The 19,496-nt window shown below is 48.5% G+C and overlaps 1 protein-coding gene across 1 annotated transcript in view; it reads left to right on the top strand.

The window, feature by feature from the left end:
* The window catches only part of Tmsb10 (thymosin beta 10), a 453,760-nt gene that overhangs the window by 429,702 nt on the left and 4,562 nt on the right, over positions 1-19,496 (top strand). The window lies entirely within an intron of this gene.

Below are 19,496 nucleotides of genomic sequence, written 5' to 3'. Positions count from 1 at the left end.
TTTTTGTTGTTGTTGTTGTTTTCGTTTGGTTTGATTTGGTTTTTGTTTTTTGAGACAGGGTTTCTCTGTGTAGCCTTGGCTGTCCTGGACTCACTTTGTAGACCAGGCTGGCCTCGAACTCACAGTGATCTGCCTGCCTCTGCCTCCCAAGTGCTGGGATTAAAAGTGTGTGCCACCACGCCTAGCTGTCCTTGAACTCTTTTTTGTTTTTTTAAAGATTTATTTATTTAGTATATACACAGTGTTTTTGTCTACATGTATGTCTGTGCACCAGAAGAGGGCACTAGATCTCACTATAGATGGTTACGAGCCACCATGTGGTTGCTGGAAATCGAACTCAGGACCTCTGGAAGAACTGACAGTGCTCTTAACCTCTGAGCCATCTCTCCAGCCCAGGCCTTGAACTCTTGATGCTTTTGCATTAGCCTTCTAAGTGTTAAGATTGCAGGCAGGCACCACCACACCAGATTTGTTGTTGTTGTTGTTTAAACGTGGATGGGTGTTTTATATGAATGTATATCTATGCACTACCTGGTGCCTGCAGAGGCCAGAAGAGGCATCAGATCCCCAAGGATTGGAATTGCAGACAGTTGTGAGTTGCCATGAGGTGCTAGGACTTGACTCGGGTCCTCTGCGAGAGCAGCCAGTGCTCTTAACTGCTGAGCCATCTCTCCAGCTCCCTTTTTTTGTTGTTCGTTCCTCTGAGACAAGGTGTCACACTGCTGCCTAGACAGACCTCAAACTCACTGTAATCCTCCTGACTCAGCCTCCCAAATGCTAGGATTACAAACAAGAGCCACAGCCAGGCAGTGGTGGTGCACGTCTTTAATCCCAGCACTCAGGAGGCAGAGGCAGGTGGATCACTGTGAGTTCGAGGCCAGCCTGGTCTACAAAGGGAGTCCAGGACAGCTAAGCCTACACAGAGAAACCCTGTCTCAAAAAAACAAACCAAACAAACAAGAGCCACAAGCTTGAGAGATGGCTCAGCAGTTAAGAGCACTGTCTGGTCTTCCAGAGGTCCTGAGTTCAATTCCCGGCAACCAGATGATGGCTTACAACCATCTATAATGAGATCTGATGCCCTCTCTTCTGGAATGCAGGTGTGCATGCAGATACAGCACACATATACATAAAATAAATACATCTTTTTATTTTATTATTTTTTTAAAGATTTATTTATTCTTATGTATACAGTGCTCTGCCTGCATGTACACCTGCAGGCCAGAGGAGGGCACCAGTTCACATCATAGGTGGTTGTGAGCCACCATGTGGTTGCTGGGAATTGAATTCATGACCTCTGGAAGAACTGCCAGTGCTCTTAAGCGCTGAGCCATCTCTCCCACCCAAATCTTTTTATTTTAAAGTCAATACAAACAAGAGCCAGTACACCCAGCCTGACAGAAAAGCCCTCTGATTCTTAGTTCTCCATCAAGAGATGAAGGCCTAGCTTAGGAGAGTCTCTTCTGACTTTTCTGACATTGATCCAGAGGCACCGTTCAGACTAAATAATCCTGCTGCTGGGATGAGGTAGGCAAGCATAGGGAATAATTCAGCAAAATAGGACTCATTGTTGGGGCTATGTGCACACCCCTCTTCTCTCACAATGTAGGTGGAAGCCGGAGACCCTTACGTGAATATAGTGTGCACCCCTTTCCAAACACTGGCCCTAGCAACCTCTTGGCAACCCAGAACCCCCACCAGCATCAAGCTACAAGCATACCTCACTCCAGCTTTGGTGTGAGCATCTCACACACATGATGCTTTGTAGCTTATTAAATATCCTCAGCCTCACACAAACCCATTTGTTTTGGTCCTCAAAGCAAACCATGGGGACCAGGGCGGTGGTTCTGTCAGTAAAGTGCTCACCGCACAAGCCTGAGGAGGTCCTCTGAGTCCAAGCCCTAGCTCTCACATAAAAAGCCGGTGCTAGTGAGGGTCTGTCGTCCCAGGGCTGGGGAGGTGACGGGAGTCTTGCTGACGTGATGAGCTCACCTCAATAACAGATCTTACCTGGGAAGGCGGATCACCAAAGAGGAAGACATTAACATGGACCTGTGACCTCTGACACACACACACACACACACACACACACACACACACACACACACACACACACACAAAGAGAGAGGGGATGGTTAATCCCAATGGTTCAAGAAAGACCACCAACCCAAGTCATCACGGCCAAATTAATTAAAGCAAGCTTTTTTATTCGTGTACCTGGCTGCTTCCCCCAAAGGCAGGATTCAAGAGGTTAGCAGTGATATGATGGAGACAAGGTTTTATAGCTCAGCAGTAGGGGGTTTCCAAATGGGGGATTTGGGGGGCAGAATAGACAGGGTCACAGGAGCAGAACATAAGCATAGTAAGTCAGTCATGACGACCTCCTGAAAGGCAGCCATAACAGCCATTGTGAAATAAACATACAGTTGCAAGAGGGCTAACAACTTTTGGTTTTGGTTTTGGTTTTCGAGACAGGGTCTCTCTGTGTAGCCCTGGCTGTCCTGGACTCTCTTTGTAGACCAGGCTGGCCTCGAACTCACAGAGATCCACCTGACTCTGCCTCCCAAGTGCGGAGATTAAAGATGTGTGCCCCCACACCCAGCAGCTAATAACTTTTAAAATGATTTATCCATGTATTTATTTTACATATGGGAGTGCTTCATAGTCATGTATACCTGCAGGCCAGAAGAGGGCATCAGGTCCCTGTATAGATAGATGGTCGTGAGCCACCATGTGGTGGCGGGGAATTGAACTCAGGACCTCTGGAAGAGTAGACAGTGCTCTTAACCACTGAGCCATCTCTCCAGGCCTGCCTAATAACTTAAAACACACACACACACAAAACAAAGACATGATTGTCATTCTTGGAATAGATATTTGTAGTTACAGCAAACCATTCGTAGTTGAGGTTACGGGGGGGGGGGGGCACAGCCCAATCCTTGAGAAACAGAGGCTTAATCATAAACAGGAATTAATTTAGCTTTTACTTATAAGTGTCTTTAAGCCTAGGATGGAGGCAGTGGTTCTTCAAGAACAAAGTGTGTCCCACCAATTTCTTGATTAGAGTCTTCCTTGGAAAAGTAGTTAACAAATCTGTGAAATTAATATTTATCAATCAACCCTATATGATAATAAACTTGTGTGTACAAGCAGCCCTGGGTAGTATTGTTCATTATTTCGGGATACCATTGATCGCAGGACAGAAAAGACCCCAGACCCTTGGCCTAATCCATTCTTGCCAGGCAGGGTCTCCAGGATAAGCCCTTACTGGACAAAGGCTGGAGAATGCCGTAGAGTGCCCCTCCCAGCGCTTCTTCCGCCCAGAGTCTGGTCCTTCAATTTACCCAGTGGTGGTTACAAACATTACCCTCGGGAAAGCCAAGGCCCCTGAGCTGTCCAAATCTGGATCCCACCGTCGCCTAGGGAGAAAGCCTGCGAACTACAAGTCCCAGCAGGCAGTGAGCTGCAGGACAGGATTTAGGCTGTCGTAATCCAAGCCTAGGTTCAGGGGGTGAAGTCAGACACACTTGACACATCCATGCACATGCGCCGGCCCTGTTTCCACGAACTACAAATCCCAGCAGGCAGCGGGACATGGGTGGGGCCTAGAGTCCCATTTTTTTTTCCCTCCGGAAGTAGAGTTAGGCAGGTGGGATGCGTTCCTTGCCGGGAGGGGCTGCTGGCAGCTGAGTAAAACCTGCTAGTGCAGGAGCGGCGGGTGCTGCCAGGGCTACGCAGTAGGGCATAAAGCAGGCACATATTGCGCCCCCTTCACTGTGACTCCATTACCTGGCCTAATTCCTTGTACAGCAGAGAGGAGCAGCCCAGACACTGAAGCGGAGTTGAGCTTGTTAGGGCCCTTGTATGGCCTGCAAGTCTCTGGAGAAACCCAGGAAAGGCCCGAGGCTTCCTTGTCCCCTGAATGTAGGTCCTAGCAACACGAGGGTCTAACCCCGGGCATCAGGATGAAAGGCTGCTAGGGGCCAATAGCCCAAACACTCTGATCTAAACATCCACTCTCTCAGAGGCCTCTGCCCACTACCCAAGTGTCACAGCTTCTGTCCTAACTTCCCAGGTTACCCCAAAGAGCCTCTGAGATGCCGAAGAAGGGACTTACCCAAACCCTTCAGAGCAAACCGAGCTGGGTGGGGTGAGCAGCGCTGAGGTCCCCCACTTTCCTCCACCTCCGCCTGGGACAGCTCTCACTTGCCGTCTCTTCTCGGCTGATTTCTGGCTCCCAGTGGAGACTCAGGTTACACCTGTATTGGGAACAGTGACACCACAGTGGCCAGGATACATGGACTTTCTGCCTCAGGCTCTGTTTTAGTTTTTACCCTTTCTTTGCTGCTCCATGCCTGATGGTCACTGTAGACCCAGAAGTCCATGGGCTCTGAAGGCATCGCCATGACCCTATGAAGAGAGTCTTCACTTGTCCCGGCTTGCTTGAGATCAAACAGCAACAACTCCAGAAGGAATTCAAAGTAGATTGCCCACCTGCGCCTGGCAGCAAGGTGAGCTTTGTGTTCATCAGTTGCGGTGGTCTCTGCGCAGCACAGCTAAGCCTGGAAATTTCTCAGAGACTTCTTAGAATTCTGAGTCTTTTCATTAACATCGCCAACATGTGGGAAGCTTTGGCAGAAGGGTCGTGAGTTCAAATCCAGCTTGGGCTACATAATGAGACTGTAAGAAGGGGGGCAGGGAAGCAGGACAAAACAAAAAACCACTATTTTGGACTTCTGCCACTATAGATGAGAAGTGAGTATCATAAAAACTTGGGGACAGTCGTCACTCCAGTCCTTACCCTTGAAGATCCCAGTCTCCTGCTTTTAGAATTTATTTTTTATTACTTGCCATTTGTTGATGGGATTATTGTAATTTTTTGTTTTGTTTTGGGCTTTCATAGAAAATTTTGAGTCAGACAGGTGGGTAATCCCAGTTTTTTAGGGGGCTGAGGCAAGAGACAGAGTTTCTCTGTGTAACAGAGCCCTGGCTGGCCTGGACTCGATTTGTAGACCAGGCTGACCTCGAACTCACAGAGCTCTGCCTGCCTCTGCCTCCTGAGTGCTGGGAGGTATCTGGCCACATCCAGTTTTATATGAGTTCTGGGGATTCAAACTCAGGTCTTTCATACCTGTATGTAAGCATTCTACCCACTGGGCCCTCTCCCCAATGTGTGGGTGTGTGGGTGTGTGTGTGTGCACATGCACGCATGCATGCTACATTTATATATTTGTGGGCGTGTGTGCACAGGCACAGGTCCACACACGTAGCCCCTATCTCTATAGAGGTCAGAGGACAACTATAGGAATTAGTTGTCTTCTTCAGCCATATGGGTCCAGGGGATAAAGCTCGGGGCATCCGGTTTGTGGAGCAAATACCTTTACCCACTCAGCCATCTCAAAACGTTTATTTTTAAAAAATTAAAACTCCCTACCCAGATCTAGCCAATGGACAGGACATTCTCCACAGCTGAGTGGAGAGTGGGGTCTGACTTTCACATGAACTCTGGTGCCCCATATTTGACCACGTCCCCTGCATGGGGAGACCTGGTGGCACTCAGAGGAAGAATAGCAGGCTACCAAGAGGAGACTTGATACCCTATGAGCATATACAGGGGAAGGAAGTCCCCCTCAGTCACAGACATAGGGGAGAGGAATAAGGGGAGAATGGGAGAGAGGGAGGAATGGGAGGATACAAGGAATGGAATAACAATTGAGATATAATATGAATACATTAATAAAAAATATTTTTAAAAAATTAAAACAGCTGGGTAGTGGTGGTGCACACCTTTGATTCCAACACTCTGGAGGCAGAGGCAGGCAGATCACTGTGAGTTTGAGGCCAGACTGGTCTACAAAGCAAGTCTAGGACAGCCAAGGCTACACAGAGAAACCTTGTCTCAAAAAAACAAAATAAAAACAAAACAAAAAATTAAAACTGTAAGGTAACATAAAAACTTAAAAAAAAGAAAAAGCCACAAAGCAGGCATGGTGGTACTTGCTTGTAATCCCAGAACTTGGGAGTTAAAGGCAGAAGGACCAGGAGATTCAAGGTCGCCTCTGATAACGTAGTGAGTTTGAGGCCAGCCTAACATGAAAGAAACCTCGTTCAAAAATAAAAGGAATCCAGGCATCTGCTGTTTGACTAGGATAGCTGATCTTCCATCATTTTCTGGATTATAAATTCATGAGAAAAGAAAATTTCATTTTTTTGTTTTGTTTTGTTTTGTTTTTCGAGACAGGGCTTCTCTGTGTAACAGCTCTGGCTGTACTGGAACTCTCTCTGTAGCCCAGGCTAGCCTCCAACTCATGGAGATCTACCTGCCTCTGCCTCCCAAGTGCTGGGATTAAAGGCCTGCGCCACCACCGCCAGCTTTGTTATTTTGGTTTTGGTTTTTCGAGACAGGGTTTCTCTGTGTAGCCTTGGCTGTCCTGGACTCACTCTGTAGACCAGGCTGGCCTCGAATTCACAGAGATCCACCTGCCTCTCAAATTCATTATGTTGTGACTGAGCCGGGGTGGGGGTACATGGCTGCAATCTCAGAACTCAGAAGGTCTAAGCAGGGGCGACTTGGATTCAAGGCCTCCTTGGGCTAAGCGACCCTGTTGCAGTAAGGAGGAAGAGAAGGGAGAAGTCACAGGGGTTGTGGGGCTGGGGACAACACACAGCACGAGGGGGTGGGGGGCAGCAACAAAGAGGTAATAGGTGGGGCTGCAGCTGCGGCTTGGGAGCGACAAGTGATAATCTCAAAAAAAAATTCCAAGTGCTGGGATCAGTGGTGTGCACCACCATGCCTGGCTACAGAAACGTTTTCCTCAGGTTTGGAGGCAGACATGTATCGGTTGATCGGTTTTGGTTTTTTGATACAGGGTTTCTCTGAGTCTCTGTCCTGGACTCACTCTGTAGACCAGGCTGGCCTCGAACTCACGGAGATCCTCCTGCTGAGTGCTCCCAGCTGCTGCTGCCACCACCACTGCTTCTTCTTCTTCTTCTTCTCCTTCTTCTTCTTCTTCTTCTTCTTCTTCTTCTTCTTCTTCTTCTTCATGATTTACTTATTTTATGAATATAAATGTTTCCTTTGCATGACTATGTCCACCATTCGTGTGCTTTGTGCCCAGGGAAGTCAGAAGAGGGTGTTGGGTCTAGAAGTGGAGGCTTGTCAACCACCATGTCGGAATTGAACTTGGGTCCTCTGCAAGAGCAATTAGTGTTCTTGACCAATGAACCACCCTCTCTACCCCCACTAGCCCCACCCCCACCGCCTGCAGTCTTATTAGAATGCAAGCTTCTGGATTCTGGTAGGGCTAAGTGCCTGATTCCTGAATCCTAAGTGTGTGTGCTTTGCCAGGGGCCAAAAATCATTTGATAATGACTGTGTTTTCATCCTGAAGATCCAATAAACCACGGGTCAGTGTTATTAAATCATGACTAAGGACAAGGAGTGAGATTTTCCCGGTAAGGGACTTTCCTCTGTTTACAGTTTTGATAATTAAGGCCTACAGGTTTGGATGACCTACTTCAGACTCTCTGAGGCCTAAGAATTGAGCTACAGGTCGTTATTCTTCTCCTCACCACTAGGAGGCGCTCTCTCCCGTGGAACGACTCTCCAATGCCTATAGAAGCGCCGGCTTTGGCCTAAGGCCCAGCATCTGTGTTCTCTGGTCTCAGCTTTTCCTTCGGTAAAATGTAGGCAGGGTGATTTCAGGGCCCTCAGTGCCTGTGAAGGAAGGATGTGGCTTGGAGAAGCATACTTGACCCTCCCTGTCTGGGGTCTCCTAAGGGGAAGGGAAGAAAGGTCAGAATGGGTTCCCACTGTCCCACTGTGGTATGGCCTAGAAGCAAGGGACCAAGGAGCCTGCGACAAGATGCTGGGCTGAAAGATTCTGAGCTGCAGACACCTGTGGGACAATGGGAGCATGTGGTAGGGGAGGGCTGTGGAGTGCCTGGAAAGTGGGGCAGGGGAGAATAAAAGCCTCCTCTGGAAGATAAGTAGTGGAGAGGACCCAGTAGAGTGAGAGAGGCTGGTTGTTAAAGTTACTGTCTTCAGTTCTCTGTGTTTGCTAAGGAGACTGCTGTCCCCAGATGAACAGAACGGCAGGCAGGACACAGTGCTTTCCCTTTAGGGGATGGTGCTGTGCAGGCGAGTAGCAACACACGGGCCTTTCAGGGAGACCCAGGCGTGCAGAACTGAGGGCTTTCCACAGAGTGCATAAGACCTCGTTATGCAGCCCTGCAGCTACATGAGAGGACAGCCAGGAGGTTGCCTGCCCTGTGCCAGGCTGTGAGGCAGGTGCTAGGGGTTTGCCTGTGAACCCTACAGAAACCGGGGCTGCCAGTTATAGAGCTTACGGCACCCTAGAAGCCGTACAGTCTCTGGGACGAGCCTGTGAGCTAAGCCGGGCGTGGTAGCACACGCCTTTAACCCCAGCACTCGGGAGGCAGAGGCAGGTGGATTGCTGTGAGTTCAAGGTCACAAAGTGAGTCCAGGACAGTCAAGGCTACACAGAGAAACCCTGTCTCGAAAAACAAACAAACAAACAAAACAAAGCAAGCCTGTGAGCTTAATAACCACGGAAGCCTTGAGCGTAGGGGTTGGCAGTTGCTGACAAAGTTCTTTCTAAGCCGCGGCCTGCAGGAAGAGAAGACAGCAAGACAGAGTGTTCCAGCAGAAGAAGGGCCACTGGGCCGCCCCAGCTAAGGTGACTTAGCTCCACCACCCCCAGGCTCACCCAGGCTTCCTGAGTACCAGGCCACTTCCTGGCTGGGCAGAATCTGGGCCACCCACAGAAGTCCCAGCACTGGGGAGGTAAAGGCAAGAGGATTGAAAGATTGAGGCCAGCCTGGGCTACATGAGACTTTGTCTTTTTTTTTTTAAGATTTATTTATTATGTATACAGTATGCATCAGGTCATATTATAGATGGTTGTGAGCCACCATGTGGTTGCTGGGAATTGAACTCAGGACCTCTGGAAGAGCAGTCAGTGCTCTTAACTGCTGAGCCATCTCTCCAGCCCCCAAGACTTTGTCTTAAACACAAAATCACAAACACACACACACACAAAGAGCTGAAGTAAAGGAGGGAAGGCTGGGCAGTGGGGGAGGGTCATTCATTTGAAAAGAGGTAGGGCCTTAAAAAAAAAAGATTAAAAACATATTTATTAAGCTGTCAGTGGTGGCTCACGCCTTTAAGCCCAGCACTTAGGAGACAGAGGCAGAGACCGGAAGTCTCTGTGAGTTTGAGGCCAGCCTGGTTGGTTTACAGAGGACAGCCAGGGATACACAGGGAAACCCTGTCTCGAAAAACAAGACAATAAGCAAACAATATGCTTATTATAGATGTTTGTACGTGACACATGTGTGTGACTGTATGTGTGTCACAGCGTGCATACGGAGGTCAGAAGACACGTGATGAGGTCAGTTCTCTCTCACTCCACCACATGCTCAGTGCCAAGCACCTTCTCTCATTGGCCCAGGACTTCTCTGTGTAGCCATGGCTGTCCTGGACTCGCTTTGTAGACCAGGCTGGCCTCGAACTCACAGCGATCCACCTGCCTCTGCCTCACCAGTGCTGGGATTACAGACGTGCGCCACCACGCCCAGCTATTTGTATTGTTTTAAAGTGTGTGTGGCTGATGACAGGGTATGGAGCTGGAGTTACAGGCAGTGGTAAGGTGCCTGACATGGGACTTGGAATCCGTCTCAATCTCCTGGAAGGCTAGTATGTGCTCTTAACCACTAAGCCACATCCCTAGTTCCACCAACATTTTTTTAAAGATTTATTTATTTCTTATGTATACAAATCTCGTTATAGATGGTTGTGAGCCAACATGTGGTTGCTGGGAATTGAACTCATGACCTTTGGAAGAAGAGTCAGTGCTCTTAACCTCTGAGCCATCTCTCCAGCCCCCACCAACATTTTTTAAAGTGTGATATATGTATACAATAGGGTTCCTCCTTTTTTCTCCTTTAGGAAGAAGAGTTGAGACACTCCCGTACAGCCCTGGCTGCCTTCAGCTTTCCATGTCGTCCAGGTTGGCTTGGAGTTCCTGATCCTTCTGACTCCACCTGCCAAGTGTCAGTTACAGTTGATTGCTACCACACCCCACCCTATTTTCTCATGGGCTTGTTTTGAGACAGGGTCTCATGTAGCCCAGGCTGGCCTAAAACTCATTATGTAGCTAAGAATAATCTTGAACTTATAGCTCAATTTTATATGATTCTGGAAATCAAACCAGGGCTTCATGCATGGTAGATAAGCCCTCCACAGTCTCAGCTGCATCTTGGTCCCCTGGTGTTTCCTCATGCTTTAAGAATGTTTTCTCAGCCGGGTATGGTGGCACACACAGAGGCAGGCCGATCGCTGTGAGTTCGAGGCCAGCCTGTTCTACAAAGTGAGTCCAAGACAGCCAAGGCCACACAGAGAAACCCTTTCTCGAAAAACCAAAAACAAACAAACAAACAAAACAAAACAAACAAACAGACAAAAAAGAATGTTTTCTCATGGGTGTAGTGGTGCAGGTCTGTAATCCCAGCACTCGGGAGGCAGAGGCAGGTGGATCGTTGTGAGTTTGAGGCCAGCCTGGTCTACAAAGCGAGTCTAGGACATCCAGGGCTACACAGAGAAACCCGGTCTCAAAAAAAAAAAACAAAACAAAACCCAACAACAAAGAATGTCTTTTCTCAGGAATTACTTAGCAAGATGACTCACTAGTTTAGCTGGTATCAGTGAACTCCAAGTTCAGGGAGAGACCCTGGCTCAAGAAAACAATGAAGGAGCTAGAGAGGTGGTTTGACAGTTAAGTTAGTTTGCTGTTCTTGCAGGGGACCAGGGTTCAGCTTCCAACACCAACCCTGGGTGACTCACACTGCCCATAACTCCAGTTCTAGGGTATTCAGGGTGCCTCCAAAGGCAGCTAAGACATGTTTACATACATGTTCATGTATATACACACATATATTTATGTATATATACATATATGTATGTATATTTATTATATATATAGAGAGAGAGATGTCTTTTTTGGGGGATTTTTTTTTTTGAGACAAGGTTTCTCTGTGTAGCCTTGGCTATCCTGGACTCACTTTGTAGACCAGGCTGCTCCATTTCTCCAGCCCCAAATAAATCTTTTTAAAACTTAAAGCAAACAGAGGAAGATACCTGATGTAAACCTTAGGTCTCCACATGCATGTGCACACATGATGCACCACACACACACAGTCAAAAACACACATGCATGGCGTACACCTTTAATCCCAGCACTCGGGAGGCAGAGGCAGGTGGATCGCTGTGAGTTCGAGGCCAGCCTGGTCTACAAAGTGAGTCTAGGACAGCCAAGGCTACACAGAGAAACCCTGTCTCAGAAAAAACCATACACACACACGCACACACACACACACACACACACACCCCGACACACACGTTCTTTGTTTTTATGTTGTAGTCTTCAAGGCTCTCATTCTCTTTCAACTTGAATTAACAAAGGCTCTAAAAGCCTAGGGAGGAAAACAGTGCCAGGGCCAGGGATGTAGAAGTAGGCAGGCCCCGGTCTCAGAAGGGCATTAGAAACCATGTGGTGTTCATTAAAGGAGTTATGTGGAGCCAGTCAGGGCTTCAAGCGCTGCTGGGACGTGGCCAGATGTACACTGAGCTGAGGGTCATACAGGGCAAGACGTGGCAGGTGAGTGACACAGATGCAGCACCCTGCAGGGCAGAGGCAAGCAGGGTGGTACCAGCCTGTGTGCTTTAATCCAGAGGCCCAAAGAAGCCAGCCACTACTCTCAGTCGGAGAATCCAACCACACCTAGGGAAGTGCCCTGGGAAAAACTGGAAGACAAACTCCATCGTACCCTAAGCCTCCTGTCCACTTTCCGGGGGAGGTGGAGTCAAGGTTTGCCACCAGCCACTAAGGCTGCAGTGATAAGTGATCAGTGCCAGGGAGAAGCAGGGAACACAGACTCCCTAGGGAGTTGTCCCTTTGTCCATTGATCATCAGAGACAAAGCCAGCTGAGTCACCAGCCTGGGAGGACAAAGGTGTGGGAAGGAGAGGGCCCTCTCTCTCTTGTCCTAAACCAGCCTCTTGACCCATTGCTGCTTGCTGGCCCCTCTCTCTCCTTGATGCAAACTGCATCCCTCTGGGACTGACCCTGGCATCAGTGAACTCAGTGGAAGACAGAATTCAGTAGGCCACCATGTCTCCACCTGGAACAACTTAGACTCTCACTTGATCACCTGTTTTGGTGCTGGCTCCTCACCCCATGAACTGGCCTCAGGCCCGGCTCCCCTCTCCCAGGGCCTGGTTTCTCCCTAGAGTATTGAGTATTGGTTTCTTTTCTTTTTCTTTTTCTTTCTTTCTTTGTGTGTGTGTGTGTGTGTGTGTGTGTGTGTGTGTGTGTGTGTGTGTTTTGAGGCAGGGTTTCTTTGTGTAGCCAAACTCACAGCAATCCACCTGCCTCTGCCTCCCAAGTGCTGGCATTACAGGCATGTGCCACCGTGCCTGGCTTGAACATTGATTTCTTTTTTGTTTGCTTGTTTTGTTTTTCAAAACAGGGTTTCTCTGTGTGATTGACCTGACTGTACTGGACTCACTTTGGAGACCAGGCTGGCCTTGAACTCACAGAGATTCAGCTTCCTCTGCCTCCCGAATGCTGGAATTAAAGGTGTGTGCCACCATGCCTGGGGAGCATTGGTTTCTTTTTTCTTTTCTTTTCTTTCTTTCTTTCTTTTTTTTTTTTTTTTTTTGTTTTTTTTTTTTTTTTTTGTTTTTTTTAGCATTGGCTTCTTTATGTTGGAAATGCACATCACTTCATCTTCTCCTCTTATGTTTACTGTTTGACTTCTGTTTTGTTTTGAGGCAGTGGCTCATGTAGCCCATGCTGACCTTGAACTTGCTCTGTAGCAGAGGGTAGTCTTGGATCTCCTACCTTCATTAACCAACTCTCGGGGTTACACCATCATGCCTGGCTTTACTGATTGACTTTGACTGGAAAAAAAAAAGTGTCAGGGTGCAGTAGCACACATCTTTAATCCTAACACTCTGGAGACAGAGACAGGCTGATCTCATGAGTTCAAGACCAGCCTGGTCTATATTGGGAGTTCCAGGTATACATAGTTGAGAGTCTGTCTCAAAAACCATAACAATAGCTAACCTGAACCAGCAGGAATAAGGGGGGACTTATGCCAACCATGTTTATTACTATTTACAGGGGGAGGATGGGCTAAGATCATCAGAAGCTAAGTCAAATGATATTGGCAAAGGGAACCTGGGATACCACAGGCACAGCTGCCTAGGGGCTGGGAACCACAGCCCAGGAGGAAGAGTTGGGTCCTCAGGAGCTGAAAGCCCGACTCCTTCGAGGCACTGGCTCCAGCCCTGGACCCGCCTTGCCGAGTCCACTCCTGGCAAAGGACACAGAATTTAAGCTTTCTTTGTCCTTTCATCAGAACCTCTGAGAAAAGTCTCGGGCTCATCCAGCTCCCCACAAACAATAACAACAAAAGCAGAACAAACATAATTTTATTAAGAAAATGCGAGAAAAAACAGTGGGAGGGACTCCCTGGGAGGAACACTCACTGAGTGACTTGTTTGAAGCAAGGTCTCACTATGTAGCCCTGGCTGTCCCAAAATTTGTTATGTAGACCAGGCTGGCCTGGAGCTCACAGAGATCCTCCTGCCTTAGCCTCTCAAGTGCTGAGATTAAAGGCATGTGCCACTATGCCCAGCTTGATGGACTTTTTTTTTAAATCTTATTTTATTATTTTAGATTTGTGTGTGTGTGTGTGTGTGTGTGTGTGTCTGTGTGTGTGTGTGTGTGTGTCTGTGTGTGTGTGTGTGTGTCTGTGTGTGTGTGTGTCTGTGTGTGTGTGTGTGTGTCTGTGTGTGTGTGTGTCTGTGTGTGTGTGTCTGTGTGTGTGTGTATGCATGTGTGCATGCTAGGTTGCCTTAGAACAAGAAGAGATTACTAAATCCCCTCAACTTAAGTCCCAGACAGTTGATAGCCACCATGTGGAAACTAGAAACCAAACCTGGGTCCTCTGAAAAAGCAGCAAGTGCTCCTAACTACTGAGACATCTCTTCAGCCTCTGCTTTACTTTTTTTGTTTTTAACTCTTTCAAGACAGGGTTTCTCAATGTAGCCTTGACTGTCACGGACTCACTCTGTAGACCAGGCTGGCCTGGAGCTCACAGAGATCCTCCTGCCTCTGCCCCCCCAAGTGCTGGGATTAAAGGTGTGCACCACCAAGCCTGGCTTTGCTTTAAAGTTTTAATTAGTTAATTAATCTTGTGTGTGTGTGAGAGAACATGTGCCACATGGTGTGTGTATGGTGGTCAGAGGACAGTCCTCAGAAATTGGTTCCCACTTCCTATGTGGCTTCTAGAGACTCACCTCAGGTCCTCAGCCTTGGTAGTAAGCAACTTTAGCCACTGAGCCGTCTTGCCAGCTTATTTTGTTGTTGTTATTGTTTGTTTTAAATATTTTAGCACATCTATCTATCGTGTGTGTGTGTGTGTGTGTGTGTGTGTGAGAGAGAGAGAGAGAGAGAGAGAGAGAGAGAGAGAGAGGGAACACATGGCGATCAGAGGATAATTTGGCTGTTTCTTTCCTTCATTCATCATGTGGGTCCTATGTATGGGCATTGAACAGGCTTATTGAAAATGACTTTATCGGGGCTGGAGAGATGGCTCAGTGGTTAAGAGCTCTGCCTGCTCTTCCAAAAGACCCGGGTTCAATTCCCAGCACCCACATGGCAACTCACAACTGTCTGTAACTCCAAGATCTGACACTTTCACACTAATGCACATAGATTAAAATTAAATAAAATATTTAAAAAAAAAAAAAAGAAAAAGAAAATTACTTTATCTGACTAACCATCTCAACACCCTTGTTCTGGAATAAGTTCCATGTAGCATAGGCTGGCCTTGAACTCATTAAGTAGCCAAGGATGACTCTTATTCCTGATCCTCCTGATTCATCTTCCCAAATTCTAGGACTACAGGTTGCATTACCAGTACTGGCTGGGATTGTTCTGTTATTTTTGAGACAAGTGTAGCTCACGTTGGTCTTGCGTTTTGAAGCAGGTCCAGGACACTGTGTTCAGCGTCTTGTTGTGTTCAATAAATCTGGAGGGGAAAGTATTTTATAGCTCCAGGAAGAAGAGAGAACCTTCCAGGAATAATTTGCCAAAGGTCCCAGCCAATGTGACCTTGCAGAGGCACACTGAGGGCTGCCATCGTGTATCAGTCTCCACCTCGGCAGCTCTGGAGAGTCTGTCCGTACCACGCTGCCTCCAGGGCATTTCTCTCAGGGCCCACCTCTGGCTTAAGGCTTGATGTAGGACATCACCTGTCCACACAGCAGGCTGGGGAGATGTGTCCGACTTCTGTGAGTGAAAGTAAAAATTATTAGAGTGGCTACCACTCCCCCAAAATAAAGGACACGCCCAGTAGCCCAGAAGAACGGCTTCCATTCCCTTCAGTCTCCCAGGGGCCCAGACACCCAAATCCCAGAGGCTCTTGTTTCACACACTGCACTCGCTGAGAGTGCACCGCCTGCTCTCCTGTCTTCCTTCAGGTTCTCAGAAGCCACCCCAGACCTTCCACATGATGTCTTCCTTCTCCTAACACCAGGGACAGGGACCTCAACTCCAACAAGCCATCTCCTCCATTTTTTCAGCAAGTAAAACTTCAACTATGGTGTCCTGAGTTCAGATGAGCTAACACACACATGTAAGTAGCTAATTGGACCCTCAGAAAGCCCAGCCAGGGATGAATGTTTTTTGGGTTTTGTTGTTTGTTTTGAGATATAATCTCACACTGACATAAACTCACTATGTAGAGCAGGCAAGTCTAGAATTCTCCCTGATCCTCCTGCCTCAGCCACCCTGCACCTCGGGAATTGTTCTGTTGATGTCCCCGTTGATAGAAAATTAGAGACGCTGATCATCTCTTTGCTGTCTCCATCACTCAAGCTCAGGGGCAGGGTCTGTGTCATTCTGCCTCTGCAGGAGAGCCCTGTACCTGCGAGCTAAGGGCTCTAGGTGAGTCCAGAATGATCTGAGAAGCCACACTGAGATCTTGTACTGAGCAACACTCCTCAAGCCCAACTTCCAGTAAGATGGGTCCATTACAGATAGCGTAGACTCCCAGCTCTTGCCTGGGGTGTCTCATTTTTGTAGTATTGGGGGACTTGGGGACGTAAGTGTTTGTTTGTTTGCTTGTTTGTTTGTTTTTGAGACAGGGTTTCTCTGTGTCCTAGCTGTCCTGGAACTCACCCAGGTGACCAGGCTTGCCTCAAACTCTTAGAGATCCACCTGCCTCTGCCTCCTGAGTGCTAGGATTAAAGGCGTGCACCAGCTCTCCAGTGGTGGGGCAAGTGGAGGAACTGGTTTTGTGTCAGTTGACTGACCCTGCCTAAATTATGGACTGTTCACACTGGGGATCGGTAGCTGAGCTCTCAGAAATCTATAGAATCACCTTGTGCTTTGAAAATACCATAAAATGGACACTCAGGTAATGTGGAAGTTGGAGAGATCCTGAAGTGAGGATTGGACCCAAGGAACCCAACGGCCCTAAACAGCAGGAAGCAGCTAAGGAAAAGTACACCTCCCTCTCCCCACTCACCTTTTTTCTCTCCTACCTGGTGTTGGGGTGTTGGAAGGGATTGGGGTAGAGAAGGGAGAAAAAGATGTTAGGAAACCTAAGTTAAAATAGATTTTAAAATAGCGCCTACACTCAGGTGCTGACAGACAGTGATGGAGTCAACCTTCAAAACGTGAGCCCTTGCAATCCCCCGTCTAGGAATTCATCCAGAGGGGCTGTCATGGCATGCACAAAGCGATCTCAGTCACAGAAAAGGGCTGTTCCAAGGCAACCTGTCTGACAAGGCCTCTGAAGCAGGCCTCTGGCTTCCCCCTCCTTTCACCTCTGTGCAGCTGCTGTTCCAGAGACACTAGCGACCCTGAGGCTCTGTTCTCCCTGTGGCCTTTTACAATTTGCCTATGCAAAGGCTTGAGCAGGAAAGAGTAGCTGAGTTGAGGGTGGGAGAGTGGCACCACTGCGAAGGCCTATCCCTGTGCGTTGGGGTGGGGTGGTATCTAGAATGTTCCACTCAGTCTGACCTGTAGACTTTGATCCCATGATTTGTGATACCAAACCTTGCTCTTCTCTTGTATAAACAAGAGAATCCCTGGGGTGGGAAGTTGCCCCTGACTCTGGAAGAACACCAAGGCAGGGAGGGAAGAGCAAGAAATAGGCCCAGCACCCAGTATCAGGCGAGGTTAATCCTACCACTTCTCCGTTGCCTCCACTTTCCCACGGGACTACCTGTCTCCCTGCTGAGTTACCCTAGTAGCTTCTCATGGCTTTTAAAACTTTTGGGGAGACAGGGGGTTTGCTTTGTTTTGTTTTTTGTTTTCCATTCAGGGTCCTACGTACATACGTACCTAGCCCAAACTGGCCTTGAATGTGATACACAACTGAGGCTGGCCCTGACTTTGAACTCTCCCACCGGGACTTATACATCCCATGACATCCACTTTTTATGTGGTGCTAGGGAGGAAACACAGGGCTCTGTGTGTGTGCTAGGCGAGTGCTCTATCAAGTGGGCTGGGTCCTCAGCTCAGGGAATTTTCTGTTTCTCAGAGCCTCAGTATTATGGACTGAATGGAGCTTACCCTCCCACAACTCACATGTTGAACCTCTAGTCCTAGCAGCTGTAACTGGGCATTGAGCCCCTAGGGCGGCAGCTGAGATTAAATGGGGTCATAAGCATGAAGGCCCCGATCCTACACCCTTGTGTCTTTATAAGAAGAGGGAGTAGCCAGCTCAGCCTCCCTCTGTGCCCACAGACAGGAGGGCACCTGAGGACACAGAGAGAGGTGCTGGGAGCCATGCCAGGAGCTGAGGCTGCACCAGAAGATGGCTCTGATCTCGGCTCTCTATCCTCCTGAGCCTGGAGGAGATAAAATCGCTTTGTTTAAGCCACTCGGTGATGTGGTCTTGCTGCATCAGTGCAAGCTGACTAATAGACCCAGTGCCTTCATTGGAAAGTGATTGTAAAACTGGCGCTTGCATCAGAAGCTATTTGAAAGTCCACTCAGGAAATGACACATGTAGGGCTTGGCCGGTTTCCGTGCCATCCTCACCACCTGGAGGGGCGCCTCAGGTGCAGCAGAGGTTTGATAAACAGATTTTTGTTGTCGGCGGTGGTGATGCTTTTGTTTTTGTCCTTTTTCTTTCTTTCTTTCTTTCTTTTCTTTGTTTTTCTTTTTGGTTTTTCAAGACAGGGTTTCTCTGTGTTAGCCTTGGCTGTGCTGGACTTGCTTTATAGACCAGGCTGGCCTCGAACTCACAGCGATCCACCAGCCTCTGCCTTCCAGAGTGCCAGGATTAAAGGTGTGCCACCACCATGTCCAGCTTAACAAATAGATGTTTCATAAACACCTTCATTAAAGAATAAAGTGCTTACATAAAATATGAAAGCCTCTGAAATTTCCCCCAAACTTTACCTTCTCCGATTGGTGATCACCACCTACCAGCAAGTGACAGTAGGAATAACTTTTCAGGAAAGGTGACAGCAAGAGATCCGTCCATTGATGTGACCTGCACGTGTCTGAAAAGGTGATACCAATCTGAGAGCCAACCCTGGTCCATCCGAGGTCTTTCTTCTGGTTTGACTGAAGGAGAGCTGGGGGCCCTGGGAGTGTCCCGGATAAGGTCCATTATGGGCAGGAGACCACAGGTAGGCGGGCACCTTCCCAACACTTGACTATGTAAATAACAGAAACAATGGGGCCCTTGTCCCCCCATGGCATTTGTGGCAGCTCCTGGGCTCTGGAGCGGCAAAGGGGCTCCCGCTCTTCCACCTTGCCATGGTGAGGCTTGGCTCCAGGGCATGTCTGCCTGCTCAGACTCTTGGAGATCCAGGGCTCTGGACAGGGAGAGGCCCAGTGTGCTGACCGCTTCCTCTACCCCCCTCCTGCCTCTTTCTAGGACAAGTTCGGTGGCAGCAACGCCTGGTGAGTACCCTCCTCTTTCTCCGGCTCTACCCACCTTGTCTTCACTGCACCCCCACCCCCCACCCCCAGCACTGAAGCAGCCATCTGTTTCTACCCCGTGTGACTGACCATCCATGTGCCTCCACTCTCTGTCAGCACTGTGCCCCGCTTCCCCAAGGGTGCCAACCCATCCAGCTGTGCCCCAAAAGCCACTACTTTTGCCCCCACCCCAGTCTTCTCTTCCCACTGCTCCTGTTGATCTCAGGCCCACGTGTCACTGTCACACAGCTTCATGGGGGAGCACTCACAGTTACACGTGTGAATAGTCTGGAGTGCAGTGTCACCCCCCACATACACACACACACACACAACTCAGGGTCTCCTTGAACAGAGTTGAGTCAAATGTGCTTACAGGTTGAGGTCACGACTCCCACCTGCCAGATGTGTAGGTAAGTGACACAGTGGATCATAGGGGCCCAGCAGATCAGGGACATCCACAGTT

This window comes from Acomys russatus, chromosome 13 (genome assembly GCF_903995435.1).
Source record: "Acomys russatus chromosome 13, mAcoRus1.1, whole genome shotgun sequence".
In the NCBI taxonomy this organism is placed as follows: Eukaryota; Metazoa; Chordata; class Mammalia; order Rodentia; family Muridae; genus Acomys; species Acomys russatus.
The sequence above is the reverse complement of the archived record's forward strand: the minus strand, read 5'-3'. Positions and strand labels throughout refer to the sequence as shown.